This window comes from Carlito syrichta, unplaced genomic scaffold (assembly GCF_000164805.1).
Source record: "Carlito syrichta isolate Samal-C Ts95f unplaced genomic scaffold, Tarsius_syrichta-2.0.1 Scaffold314371, whole genome shotgun sequence".
Taxonomy (NCBI): domain Eukaryota; kingdom Metazoa; phylum Chordata; class Mammalia; order Primates; family Tarsiidae; genus Carlito; species Carlito syrichta.
In genome coordinates, this window is record NW_007258467.1 from 15,017 (window position 1) to 29,456 (window position 14,440).

The 14,440-nt window shown below is 40.5% G+C and overlaps 1 pseudogene; it reads left to right on the forward strand.

The window, feature by feature from the left end:
- The first annotated feature begins 8,036 nt into the window (after positions 1-8,036).
- On the forward strand, positions 8,037-8,996 carry LOC103274090 (annotated as a pseudogene).
- Positions 8,997-14,440: the final 5,444 nt, after the last annotated feature.

Below are 14,440 nucleotides of genomic sequence, written 5' to 3' on the forward strand. Positions count from 1 at the left end.
AGAAACCAGGTTCAAGATGCCAGATATCCTCCCCTAGGAGACTCACATGGATGTGCTTACTTGTCCCAGCAACAATGTGTGACAACCCATGCAACAATGTGTGACAACCCATGCAAAGAGATGTCAACCAAGACTTGGTGATCAACGTTGGGCTTCTGATGACTGCCTGACTGTCCTCACCTATTTAGACTCCAGTCCCCAGAGCAAAATAGGCATTCACCACAAATCACATTGTTTGTATAAACTATCTGATCAAACTAATACCTATGGCTCAAGGTCTCAGAATATGCCAAGGGCTCAGAAATCACCTCCCAAGAGCCATCCAAAGGTACTCCTGAAAGAAATCTTTTTTGGTTATGTGCTGGACTTGAGCAATTCACACTAGCTGAATTAGCCCTTTCCTGCATAACCTATGAATGCATTTCTGAACACCACATTAATTTTAACAATGGCTGGATAAAATATCATGATGCAACAATATGTTGCTTCCAAGAGACTAATCTCACCAGAAAGAACACTCACAAACTTAAAGAGGATGAAAAACAAATTTTCAGGCGAATGGAACACAAAAGAAAGCAGGAGTCACGATCTTAATATCAGACAAAACACCCTTTAAGCTATCAAAAATTAAAGAAGATATGGAAGGACATTACATAATGATAAAAGGTTCAATCCATCAACAAGAACTATCCCTCCTAAACATATATGCACCCAACATAGGAGCACCAACTTTCATAAAGCAGCTTCTAGGTAAATTAAAAAAAGATATTGACTCTAACACTATCATAGCTGGGGACTTAAATACCCTACTCACAACCCTAGACAGATCATCAAGACAAAAAATCAATAAGGAGATCCGGAACCTCAATGCGACACTTGACCAAATGGACTTAATTGATACCTACAGAACACTCCACCCAACAACCGTGAAATATACATTCTATTCATCACTACATGGAACACACTCTAAGAGTGACCACATACTCAGCCATAAATCAAACATAAACAAATTCCTTAAGAATGAAATACTGCCATGCACCTTCTCAGACCACACTGAAATAAAAATAAATATCAACACCAACAAAGTTCCCCCAAAACCCACAAAAACCTGGACACTAAACAGCATGATGCTAAACAACTCCTAGGTCAACACAGAATTCAAAACAGAAATTAAAAGAATCATGGAAACAAATGAAAACAAAGAAACATCTTACCAAAATCTCTGGGATGCCATGAAAGCAGTAATAAGAGAGGAATTCATATCTCTACAAACACACATGAAGAAAATGGAAAGATCACAAGTTAACAGCCTAACAAATCACCTAAGGAAGGTGGAAAAGCAAGACCACCAAAACACTAACTTCAGCAGAAGAATCCAGATCACCAAAATAAAAGCCCAGATTCTGGACAGAGAAGACAAAAATACAATACAAAAAGTCAACAAAAAAAAAGCTGGTTCTTTGAAAGTATAAACAAGATTGATGGACCCCTAGCTAGACTGACCAAGAAAAAGAGAGAAAAAACCCAACTAGACACAATCAGAAAGTCACAAATGGCTCCGAAGAAATACAAAAGATTGTCAGAGATTACCATGTACACTTGTATGGAAACAAACTTGAAAACCTAAATGAAATGGAAGACTTTCTGATATCACACAACCTTCCCAGGTTGAAACAAGAAGAAACCAAGACCCTAAATAGACCAAAAACAACCCAGGAAATTGACTTTCCCATAAGAAAACTACCTACCAAAGAAAGCTCTGTACCAGATGGCTTTCCAGCAAAATTCTACAAAATATACAAAGAGGAGTTGATACCAATCCTATTGAAAGTATTCCAGGCAATTGAGAAAGACAGAACTCTCCCCAGATCATTTTATGAAGTTAACATCACATTGATACCCAAACCAGGTAAAGATCCAAGAAAGAGAACTACAGGCCAATATCCTTGATGAACATATATGCTAAAATTCTCGACAAGATTCTAACAACTGGATCCAACAACACATCTCAAAAATCACCTACCACAACTAAGTAGGCTTCATCCCCAGGATGCAGGGGTGGTTCAACATGCACAAGACCATAGACGTAATTAAATACATCAACAGATGTGAAAACAAAAATCACATATTATATCATTAGACACAGAAAAAGTTTACAATAAAATCCTGCACCCCTTCTTGATAGAAACCCTCAAACATCTAGGCATAGATGGAACATATCCCAAAACAATAAGAGCCATCTACAAGAAACCCACAGCCACCATACTGCTAAACAGACAGAAACTGGAACCATTTCCCCTAAAAACTGGAACAAGACAAGGATGCCCACTCTCACCCCTCCTGTTTTTGGAAATCCTAGCTAGAGCAATCAGATAAGAGAAGCAGGTTGAGGTATCCAAATAGAAAAGAGGAAGTCAAGTTATTTCTCTCTGTAGATGACATGATTCTATACTTCAAAAACCCAAGATAATCTGTTAAAAACCTCCTTGCACTGAAAAAGAACTTGGCAAAAGTCTCAGGGTATAAAATAAATGTGCAAAGATAGTCGCCTTCCTATACACCAACAATAAACAGAGACCCAAATAAAAAGCACAATCCCTTCACAATAGCCACACACACACACAAAAAGAAATACCTTGGCATCTTCCTAACCACAGACGTGAAAGACCTTTACAACGAAAACTACAAAACACTGCTCAAAGAAATCAAAGATGACGCAAAAAAATAGAAAAATATTCCATACTCATGGATTGGAAGACTCAACATTGTTAAGATGTCCATCCTACCCAATCTACAGATTTAACACAATACCAATTAAATTACTAGCAGTATTCTTCTCAGACCTGGAAACAACAATACAGGAATTCAGATGGAAACATAAACAATCACAAATAGTCAAAACAATTCTCAGGGAAAAAAAAAAAAAGGAAGAGGTATCACACTCCCAAACTTTAAACTGTATTATAAAGCTACATAAAACAGCCTGGTATTGGTACAAGAACAAGCATACAAACCAATGGAACAGGATATAAATGGTGCTGGGAAAAGTGGCTGACCATACACAGAAGATTAAAACAAGACCCCTACCTATCATCATACACAAAAATCAACTCTAAATGGATCAAAAACCTAAACATAATACCTCAAACTATAAGAACCTTAGAAAACGCAGCAGACAACTTTATGGAAGTTGGAACTGGCAACCAATTCCTGATCAAAACCCCAAGTGCCCATGCCATAAAATATAAGATAGACAAGTGAGACCTCATCAAACTGAAAAGCTTCTGCAAAGCCAAAGAAACCATCAAGAGAGTGGGGAGACAGCCCACAGAATGAGAAGAAATATTTGCCAACTGTATATGTGACAAAGGCCTAACATCTAAGATCTACAAGGAACTCAAACGTGCCAAAAAGAAAAAAACAACCCCATTACAAAATGGGCAAAAGAGCCGGGCTTGGTGGCTCAGCCTGTAATACCACGCCTTTGGGAGGCTGAGGTGAGTGGATTGCCTGAGCCCGCGGGTTCAAGACCTGCCTGGGCAGGAGAGACCTCATCTCTACAATAAATCAAAAAATTAGCCGGGCGTGGTAGCGCGCACCTGTAGTTCCAGCTACTTGGAAGGCTGAGGTGGAAGGATCGCTGGAGCCCAGCAGGGTGAGGCTGCGGTGGCTGGGAGCAGCCACTGCACTCCAGTCTGGGCGACAGAGTGAGACTCTAACTCAAAAAAAACAAAACAAAACAAAAAATTGGCAAAAGATATGAATAGACACTTCTCAAAAGAAGACATACGAGCAGCCAACAGATACATGAAAAAAATGCCCAGCCTCACTAGTCATCAAAGAAATGCAATTTAACACCACACTGAGATACCACCTAACTCCAGTCAGGATAGCCATCATCAACAACTCAAAAAACAGATGCTGGAGAGGAGGCGGTGAAAAGGGAACACTTCTATACTGCTGGTGGGAGTGTACACTAGTACAATTTCTGTGGAAAACAGTCTCGCAATTCCTAAAAGACCTAAAAATTGACCTTCCTTCCATATGATCCCACATTGCCCTTACTGGGAATACACCGGAGGAACTCAAATCACTCTATGAAAAGGATACCTACACACACATATTTATTGCAGCATTATTCACAATAGCAAAAACATGGAACCAACCATGCTGCCCATTGAAAGAGAACTGGATAAAGAAAACATGGTACATATACACAATGAACTATTACACAGCCATAAAGGACAAAATTATGAACTTTGCAGCAACTTGGATGAACTTAGAGTCTATAATACTGAGTGATCTATCACTGAGTGATCTATCACAGAAACAAAGAACTGAGTACCACATGTTCTCACTCATAAGCAGACCTTGAACAATTATCACAATAAGAAAGGAATTGGCAGTAGTTGGAAACTGCCAAGGGAATGGGAGTTGGGATTGGCCACGGAAGGGGGAGGGCCACACCCCATCAACAAGTGTACCTGCATAATGAACACTGTATACCTAACCCTGAATTGTACCCCACATCTTCAAAATAAAAAAAAAAAAATTTAAATAAAGTATATTTATGAGAATTGTAAAATAATTTCAAAATGGCACAGTATTATATTGTATAGATATAACAACATTAAGTTAGTCAATCACCTATACTCATTAACGTTTAAGTTGTTTCTAGCTTTTTTTTTAGTCAACAATAAGAACAAAGTTTCGGAAGTCATAAAGAACTACACAAAAAAAGACATAATTTTTCTGGAATTATTTTCACTAACTGATAAAATAAAGGTTCAAAGTATAGACTGTGAGTTTCAGGGACCTGAATGAATATTAGATAGCTTTAAGAACAATCTGATTTCAAATGTGAGTGGGCAAACAGTAGGCATTTATGGAGAAAGAAAACCATTGTAAAGAACTCTTCTTACCTCAGATGTCCTATGGTACTGGCTTTCCATTATTAAAATGAAAGTAATCAGAGTAAACCAAAATTACAAGACTTCTTTCACAAAACTAGAAAGTTTTAATGGCACAGGTTTTTACAAAAATGAAAGTTCTGATATTTATTTTTATGATAAAATAAATGTCAAAATTAGGTACATATACTCATTTTCCTCTTAGCTCACAAGTTGTAAACACAATATTGAAACTGCCTATATAAAATTAATATAGGGCCAAGGGGTAAAAGCTGTGGAAGAGGACTAAGCCCTGCAAAGTTGCAGCTATGGTTAGAAACTAACCATCTGTTCTTTCTAAGTTTGCTTTCACTTCAGTAGGGAGCAACTAATTATCTTTTTATCCTGACCCCCAGGTAGAAGGAGAAGTAGCCAAAGAAGTTGATAAACATATTTTCCCTTAAACAATGAGCCTAAGGTTACACAGATCTCCTTGATGGCATCCTAAAGTTTGATCTGCCAAAGTACATGAGCAGCTTTACTCTCAGGAAACCCACCTCCCACATACCTTATCTCTATGATGACTCACCCATCGCTGATGGTCACTGAATCTGCTTTATGGATCACCTCTCTATTGGACAAATCTAAGAATGGTGTCTGAGATGCTTTTCAGACTTTCCACTCTAATGGACCTGTGACCCACCAGAACCCAGGACTCCTATCAAGGAGCTACCTCCACCAGTCCTGTGACCACCCCCCCGGCCCCCCTCCACTCTGGGAAACTGGCTCTGCACAGGAAGACAGTTTCAACACCTAGTGACTTCACCCCCAACCATTCAGCATGCCCTTTCCCTAGCTCCTTGCCTGCCAAGTTACTCCTTAAAAAATTCTAGCCTAAGACTCTTGGGGAGGCAGATTGGAGATATATCTCCCATCCTTTCATTCAGTGGCCTTGCATTTATTGAAGTCTTTCTCTGTTGCAATAGCTGCTGTCAGTCTACTGCCTTTTTTTTGCAGTAGGCATAAGAATCTGGTCAGGTTGTAACAACATTCTATGTTTGTAATTAACAAAATCTTAATTAAATGAATTGGCCTCATTTTTATGTTTTATTTTCAATATTTACTAGTATCTAAGATAAGGTATAATCCTACAAAAGTAAACCCTCTTTGCATAATGAGACAGTTAATGGTAAAAGAAAAGATAAACTCTGGTCCATATTAAGTTTAATGATAAACTATTTTTATGCTTTTGCCAAATAATAATAAAAAGTTTTGGATGGGCTGGTGGTTCACACTTGTAAGCCTAGCACTTTCAAATGCAGAGGCAGGAGGATCACTTGAGGCCAGGAGTTTGAAACCAGCCTGAGTAACATAGTGAGACCTCATCTCTACAAAAATAAAATATTAGCTGGCTGTGGTGGTGCATACCTGTAGTTCTAATTACTTGAAAAGCTAAGGTGGGAGGATTGCTTGAGCCCAGGAATTCCAGGCTACAGTGAGACATAAACACCTCTGCACTCCAGCCTGGGCAACAGAGTAAGACCTCATTGCTTTAACAAGAAAAAATTTAACCTAATAATATTTCCCCCACTTAAAAACAAGAACAAACCGGGCTCGGTGGCTCAGCCTGTAATCCCTCGCTTGGGGAGACTGAGGAGAGTGGATTGCCTGAGCCTGCAGGTTCGAGACCCGCCTGGGCAACTTGGCGAGACCTCATCTCTATAATAAATCAAAAATTAGCTGGGTGTGGTAGCACGTGCCTATAGTTCCAGCTACTTGGAAGGCTGAGGCAGAAGGATCGCCTGAGCCCAGCAGGTCAAGGCTGCGGTGGCCGAGAGCGGTCACTGCTCTCCAGTCTAGGCGACAGAGTGAGACCCCAACTCAAAAAAAACAAGAACAAATTATTTGTTTGTTAATGATTTGCAACCCCATGTCATTAAAATAGCAAAATGAGGATATGCATATTTTAATTCATTTGTCTAAACATCTTTAAACATAAAAATAAACATTACTATTTCAAAAATAACCTCGATAAGCAATAAATTAGAACAATGCACATTCTCAAAAGGCATGCAATTAAGAACACAGATGGAAACAACAGAAAATCTGGTTATAATCATATCTATATAAAATAATCTAGATTTTGATAACAACTTTCAATAAAGTTTTTCCCTCTTAAAGTGTTTAATGATATAGCCAAATTTTTCCTGATACGCTGCTTTTTTTCTTTTCTTTTCTCTTTTTTTTTTTTTTTTTGAGTTGGAGTCTCACTCTGTCGCCCAGACTGGAATGCAGTGGCCACTCCCGGCCACCGCAGCCTCGACCTGTTGGGCTCCAGTGATCCTTCCGCCTCAGCCTTACAAGTAGCTGGAACTACAGGTACGCACTACCATGCCTGGCTAGTTTTTTTTTTTTTTTAATTGTACAGATGAGGTCTCGCCAAGTTGCCCAGGCGGGTCTAGAACGCGCAGGCTCAGACAATCCACTCACCTCAGCCTCCCAAAGCGCAGGATTACAGGCTGAGCCATTGAGCCTGATACACCACTTTCTAAATAGTACTAACTGGTACTAATCCCCTTATTCTAGAAAATACTTGCATGATATCAAGAAATGAAGGAGGTAGAAGAAGATAAAGGAAAAAGAACACAAAAAATTCAATATAACTCATATACCAACAACTGAAATTATTTGTTGAATTCTCTCAAACAGTAAAACTGTTTAGAACTTGGCATGTGTGCATACTTTGCATCTTTATTTGCCTGTTCACAATTACAAGTTAATAGCCAGGCATAGTGGCACACATCTGTAATCCTACCTACTAGGGAGGCTGAGATGAGAATACTGTTTGAGGCCAGGAGTTTGAGACAAGCCTGGGTAACACAATGAGACCCAATCTCAAAAGTGAGGAAGTTAGTTCTGCTGTAGGTAGGTAGGCAGGTAGGTAGGTAGGTAGGTAGGAATGAAGGAAGGAAGGAAGCAAGGAAGGAAGGAAGGAAGGAGGGAGGGAGGGAGGAAAAAAAGAAAGAAAAAGGAAAAAAAATAAAAGTTAAAATCATTTTCACAGAATCTTCCAAAGGTTAAAGTCCTATTATCTAAGCAATATATTTTTTCATTCTTTCTTATTCCTACAACTTATAAAACTCTATAATGGAAAACAAAACAATGAAAATAACACAGCTAACATGGAATTACTACAAAGGCCAACTTAAAAACAAAAACATCAGCACCGAGGATGGATCCTGGGTCAGGGCAGATGCAGCACTGCTGGCCGGCAGGGCTTGGTTGTCAGCCTCCAGGCCCCAGCCACGGGGGTTCGGTGTAATCTCCTACACCGCCAAGGGGCGCCCGCCAGCTTCTGTAAGAGCTTTTAGCAGAAATTCGGCTACTTCCTGTACCTCAGTCCCCTGGGCGGCCTGGAGGACCTGCAGGAGAACGTGGAGGCCGATGTCCAGATCGTGGTGGACAAGAGCCCCCTCCCACTAGACTTCCCCCGGGTCTGCGAACCCCTCCACGCCAAGGCCTCGGCGTCCAAGAAAAAAATCCATGTGGGAAACTGGTGCCCCTGGGAGCTGCGGTCACCACTGTGTGTGACATCCAGGTGAGCGGGAAGACCAGACGGTGCCAGGACACCTGCAAGTGGGGCACATGGACGGCTTTGCCATCTGGTGCAAGAAGGCCAAGGCACCATGGTCAGGGCCCAAGCCCCGAGGGCTCAGCAAGGATATGCGTGGCCTCTCCCTGGACGCACCCGGCCAGCTCCCAGGCATCCACCATCCAGAGGAATGACACCATCCACAAGGCCTCCAGCCTCCACAGCATCTCAGCCATGGAGGGGTTCCCTTCACACTGCACCCCCGATCCGAGGGCAAGGGCTGTGGGCCCCTGGCCTACTCTGCCTTCGGGGACCTGACCATCAAATATCTGGCAGACACTGAGGAAGAGTACAACTACGGCTTCGCTGTGGAGAGGACAGCTGCCACCCCCCCACCCCAGGGGGAGCCCCCTACCCGGCCCACCACACCCCACACTGGGAGCCTCAGCCACAGGCAGAGCGGCCCCGGGGACAGTAGGCCAGGTTGTGTGGTGATGGACCGCAGTGGGCACTGAGGGTGGGGCCTGGGTGAAAACCAGTGCCTTCAATTCATGTGTGTCAAACCCTCAGTGCCCGGATGCCGCATGGGCCCCTGTAATAAACACTACCCTGTTCCCACCAGAAAGCAAAATAGGCCGGGCTCAGTGGCTCAGCCTGTCATCCCAGCACTTTGAGAGGCCGAGGCGAGTGGATTGCCTGAGCCCATGGGTTCGAGACCAACCCGGGCAACTTGGCAAGACCTCGTCTCTACAATAAAATAAAAAGGACGTGGTAGCATGAGTCTGTAGTTCTGACTACTCAGAAGGCTGAAGCGGAAGAATCGCCGGAGCCCAGCAGGTCGACGCTCGGGTGACCGTGAGTGTGCCACTGCACTCCAGCCTGGGTGAGAGTGAGACTCCAACTTAAAAAAAAAGACAATTTAAAAAAAGAAGGAAAATAAAGACATAGCAAGGATTTCAGCAGCAAGCATAAAAATTCATGTAAGGTAAACGAAACCAGACCAGGCGAAACGGCAACAAAAGAGCCAAGAAAAATTTATTAGCGCAGTCCCAGGCGAGGTTCACCGGTCCATGTAGCTGTGGGCCGGAGAAGTCGTGCCCAGTAAAATGGGCAATGGGTTTATAAAGGGCACACTGAGAAAGCTGTGAGGGGGTCAGAGAGAGCAATCACTGGTTGGGACAGCTGTCACGTCTGCTGGCAATTGGCTGAACGGGGTTGCTACAGTCGCTGTAACAGGTACTGGCTGGCTTTGCGGCTGGAGTCTTAGTTCCGGTCACTCATTTTTGCTGGCTCACTCTCGCCCATTGTTCTCCTGGTCCGGGTTGGAGCCATCTTGTTGAGGCCCGCCCCACCCTCCGGTACCTCCGGCCTTACAATTCAAATTGTTTTAAAAGATCAAGAAAATATTCAAATGGACATAAATATATATATTTGGTAAGTATATTTTCATAAGCCTTAATTATAATTTTATTAGCTGCTACTTCTAAAATACTACTTCTCTACAGTACTAGGCCCTGGAAATTGGAGAAATAGAAGACATAATCCTGTCCTTAAGAAGTTTACAGTCCACTATAATTCCTTTTGTTTTCCCCAGAAAAAAAGACAGTTCTGCTGTAGAAAAAAATCCAAACCAGCATCCAAAAGATCTTCCATTCCACCATCTATTTGTCCTCTCCTATGCTGAGTGTCCTGGAACAAGTCAGGCCACTTCACAGCTTCAGTGTCATCTATAAAATGAAGACACTAATCTAAAGTATCTTTAAGGTCCTTTCTGGCAAAAACATCCTATCATTTGAAACTGACACATAATTTATAATTTGTATAATAATTGTTCTCCTATTACAGTAATTAGAAGTCAATGATAAATAGGTGACATAAACCATAATCACAACTTTTTTCTTTTTTTTTTTTTTTGAGTTGGAGTCTCACTCTGTCGCCTAGACTGGAGTGCAGTGGCTGCTCCCGGCCACCGCAGCCTCAACCTGCTGGGCTCCAGCGATCCTTCCACCTTAGCCTTGCAAGTAGCCGGAATTATAGGCATGTGCTACCACGCCCGGCTGAATTTTTGATTTATTGTAGAGATGAGGTTTTGCTGCCCAGGCGGGTCTCGAACCCGCGGGCTCAGGCAATTCACTCACCTCAGCATCCCAAAGGCACAGGATTACAGGCTGAGCCACCAAGCCCGGCTATCACAACTTATTTTAAACAGGACATATCTAAATTGTTTTCTTATATTATTTTCATCAAGTATCTCTAAAGTTTCGGTGCCTACCATATTTTCAATATTAGTGTGAACGTGCTTAAAAAAGACAAAGGTCTTGCATCTTCTATCCCACTGACAGTGTCCCTTATTCATCCTTCATAAACTTCAGGAATAAAGATTCTATCAGACTTTACAACTGTGTTTCTCAAACTGCAGTCTGAACATATTCCAAGGTCTATAAAATCCTCAGTGAGAATTTTTTAATTTTATGTTTTCATTTAAATGATAGGCTCAAAATATCAGTATAGCCATCTTCTAACTGAAAACTTCCACAAGATATTAATATGTCTGTTTTCAATCAAGTAATATAACTTAGTACCTCTTTAATTGTGAGGGACTAATATAGAAAAGAGCAAACAAAGACAGACTTAAAACTTAAATGCATTCATGCCCACATGAGGGCCAAATGATGTCACCCTTCCTTCCTAAACAGGTTTATAGCACTAGTACAAATAGAGAAAAGAGGTGGAAACATTGATTCATCACATGAACTACAGTAAGGAGACATAAATGTAAAATTCAAAGAAATTTTAACTCTATGAGGTGAGTTAAAAGATATATAGTACAAGCAATAATTTAATTTAGCAAATTATCATCTCTAACATATTAAATTGGCATAATTAATTTGAACAGTACCATGCTGCTTGTAAATGCAATCTACCTTCATGGTTTCATAAGCATTATTATATGTTAAGAGTTACTAGCTAGTCTTATAATTATATGTATTTCTGTGATATTACAATAAAACTGAAGTCAGCAATGGGGGTTCATGAGAATAATATTGGCATTTAAAAGGGGCCAATGCCTTAAACTAATTTGAGGAAACACTATTTGTGTAAGCAGACTGTTCTCTTACCCTTCTTCCTAATTCCTTAAGCTACTGCACTTGCAGTGGCACCAGCCTAGGGAGAAGGGTTCAGATCAGTGCTTTCTGAACCATTCTAACAGGTGTGTAGTGGTATTTCATTGTGGTTTTAACTTGTATTTCCCTAATGAGTAATGATTTTGACTATCTTTTCATGTATTTATTTGCCATCTGTATATCTGGAATGCATGGCTTCCCACCCAATCCTCAGAGGCCATCAGAAATTCCTCTATCATAGTTCTACTAGACTGGGACAGAGCCTCTTCCACTGCCTAGCTCTCTGATACCATCCAGCTCTCCAAAGCCTTTTCCAAATTTAAGAATTCTTGTGTTTCCTACAAGATGTCACTGTAGTCTGAGTACAGCTCCTATATGACAAGACATCTGACACCTATTATTATATTTTATTACTATTAAAAATAATCAACAATATTAAAGAAAGAAAGATAAGGTTAAAAGCAAATATTAATATTTAAATCTAATAACAATAGATATAAAATTAATTCAAATCTAAGAAGAGAAGCAGTATCCACAATTCATACATTCAAAAATATTCACTGAGAGCCTACAGGCATAGTTTGTGGTGCTGAGAATAAAGCAGTGATAAAGTAGACAAAGTTCCTTTAGCCACTCTATGAAGTGGAAGGAACGCACAAACAATAAACATACAGATATACAACACACTGCAGTATGAAAATGGTGATGGAGAAACAAAGCATAGCAAGAGATATGGGGAGGTAGGGTAGGGCTAATACTTATATGGTTAGGGATATCCTCACTAGCAAGGTGACAAGACAGAATAAGCCAATAGATATTCAGAGGAGGAATATTCCAGGCTGAGCAACAGCAAACACTTCTTAGGCAGCAATGCCTGTTGGCATGTAAGAGGAACTGCAAGGTTTGCTAATTTGAAAAGTAAAATGAACCAGACAACATACTGTTTTAAGACATTTAGTTCTATATGAAGCCACGTATTCAAAGCACAGCCTAAAAACTTAAAAGTTCATAATTTTCTATTTAAATGTGGCAATTCAGCTAAGAAAATTATGACATTTCTTAAAGGAAATAGTTTTCAAAAACCTTGTAAAACCAATACTTATATCTCTCACCAAAAAAAAAAGAAAAACATTATCACAGTCATGTAAGTACAAAGCATATTCTACATTTATCATAACGAAGGCAAAGACAGAGAAAGGTAGGTACTAAGTATCCTTTTTTTTCCTAAGGTTTCTATTAAAAACAGAAAAGCAAAGCACCTTTCTCAGGAAAATGAATCACCTTAGGAAAAACTGAAGAGTATTAGCCTACAATTACTATTTAAAAGCAAAAAAGCCAAGCGTGTTGGCTCGAGCCTTAATCCCCATACTTTGGGAGGTAGCAGTGAGAGGATTGCCTGAGCCCAGGAGTTCAATAGCAGCCTGAGCAACTTGGCAAGGCTCCACAATAAAACAAAAAATTAGCTGGGTGTGGTGGTGCACACCTGTAGTTCCAGCTACTTGCAGGTCTGAGGTGGAAGGATCACCTGAGCCCAGCAGGTCAAGACTATGGTAGCTGTGAATGTGCCACTGTGCTTCAGCCTGAATAACAGAGTGAGATTCCGACTCAAAAAAAAATCATAACTTTTAAAAAGTTAATTTCCATATTTTGTACAGAATTAAGTAAGTAACTGTATAAATTAATAAAATAAGCATCTACAGTCATCCCTCTATGAGCATGAGGGTTTAGTTTCAGGACCTCCCTGCAGATACCAAAATCCACAGATGCTGAAATCCCTTATATAAAATAGCACTGTATTTGTTTATAACCTACTCACATCCTCTCATATACTTTAAATCATCTCTAGATTACTTATAATACAACATAATATAAATACTATGTAAATTATTGTTACACTGTATTTTTTAGGAAATATTGATAAGAAAAAAGTCTAGGAGGGAAGATCTAGGGTCTGCGGTGGTGAGACAATCCAGGAAGATGCCAGTGGAGTGACGGCAGAAAGTGCCTTCAGTTTCAAAAAGTTGCTAGATCAGTGCAAAAACCAGGAACTCGAGGCTTCCTGGAGGAATTGCTACACACCCCCCGGTGTATAGTCAGCTTCTAGTTTTATATTTGCTCCACAATTACATGAATAATGCAAGATACCTTTGGAAAAGAATAACACATGCTATAAAATCTGCACATTCTGAACTTGGGGGAATTTGGTCAGTAGTACAAAGAATATGGCAGAGCGATTTCCCCGGGATCTATACAACCATCAACACTCACAAGTGGTCTGAGACAGTCCAACCAATCATAGAAGCACTCAGAGATGCGACTAGGAGACAAGCCTTCGCTCTAGTCTCCCAAGCATACACCTCAATAGTAGCCAATGACTTTGCAGCCTTTGTTGGACTACCTGTAGACAGATGGGGCCGTGAAAGCATGAGTACCCACTGCTGGCAGTGAAGGGCTTGCAACGAAAATGGGCTTATTTAAGACATTCACAAGAAGGATTAAGTTGTACTGTCTCCTTTCAGAAGAAGGTAAACTTAAGTATGGAATATGTTATATGGGGAAAGGAGCTATTAAGTGATACACTGTGTACAACCATCCTGCAGCCTATTGGTTGCTTATATTTATCTCGTGGTTCAAGTTCTGCTCTTTGGAGAAATACTGAACAAGTCTTTCATTCTTTGTGGGACAGCCTTCTGAGTATTTGAAGTTGTTTGTTGTGTTTTTAGGTTAAGACACCAATTCCCCTTAGTTCATTTATTCTGCATTTGTTCAATAAAGATTTAACTGAATTCTTAAAAAAAAAAGAAAGAAAAAAGCCTATACATGCTCATGTTCAG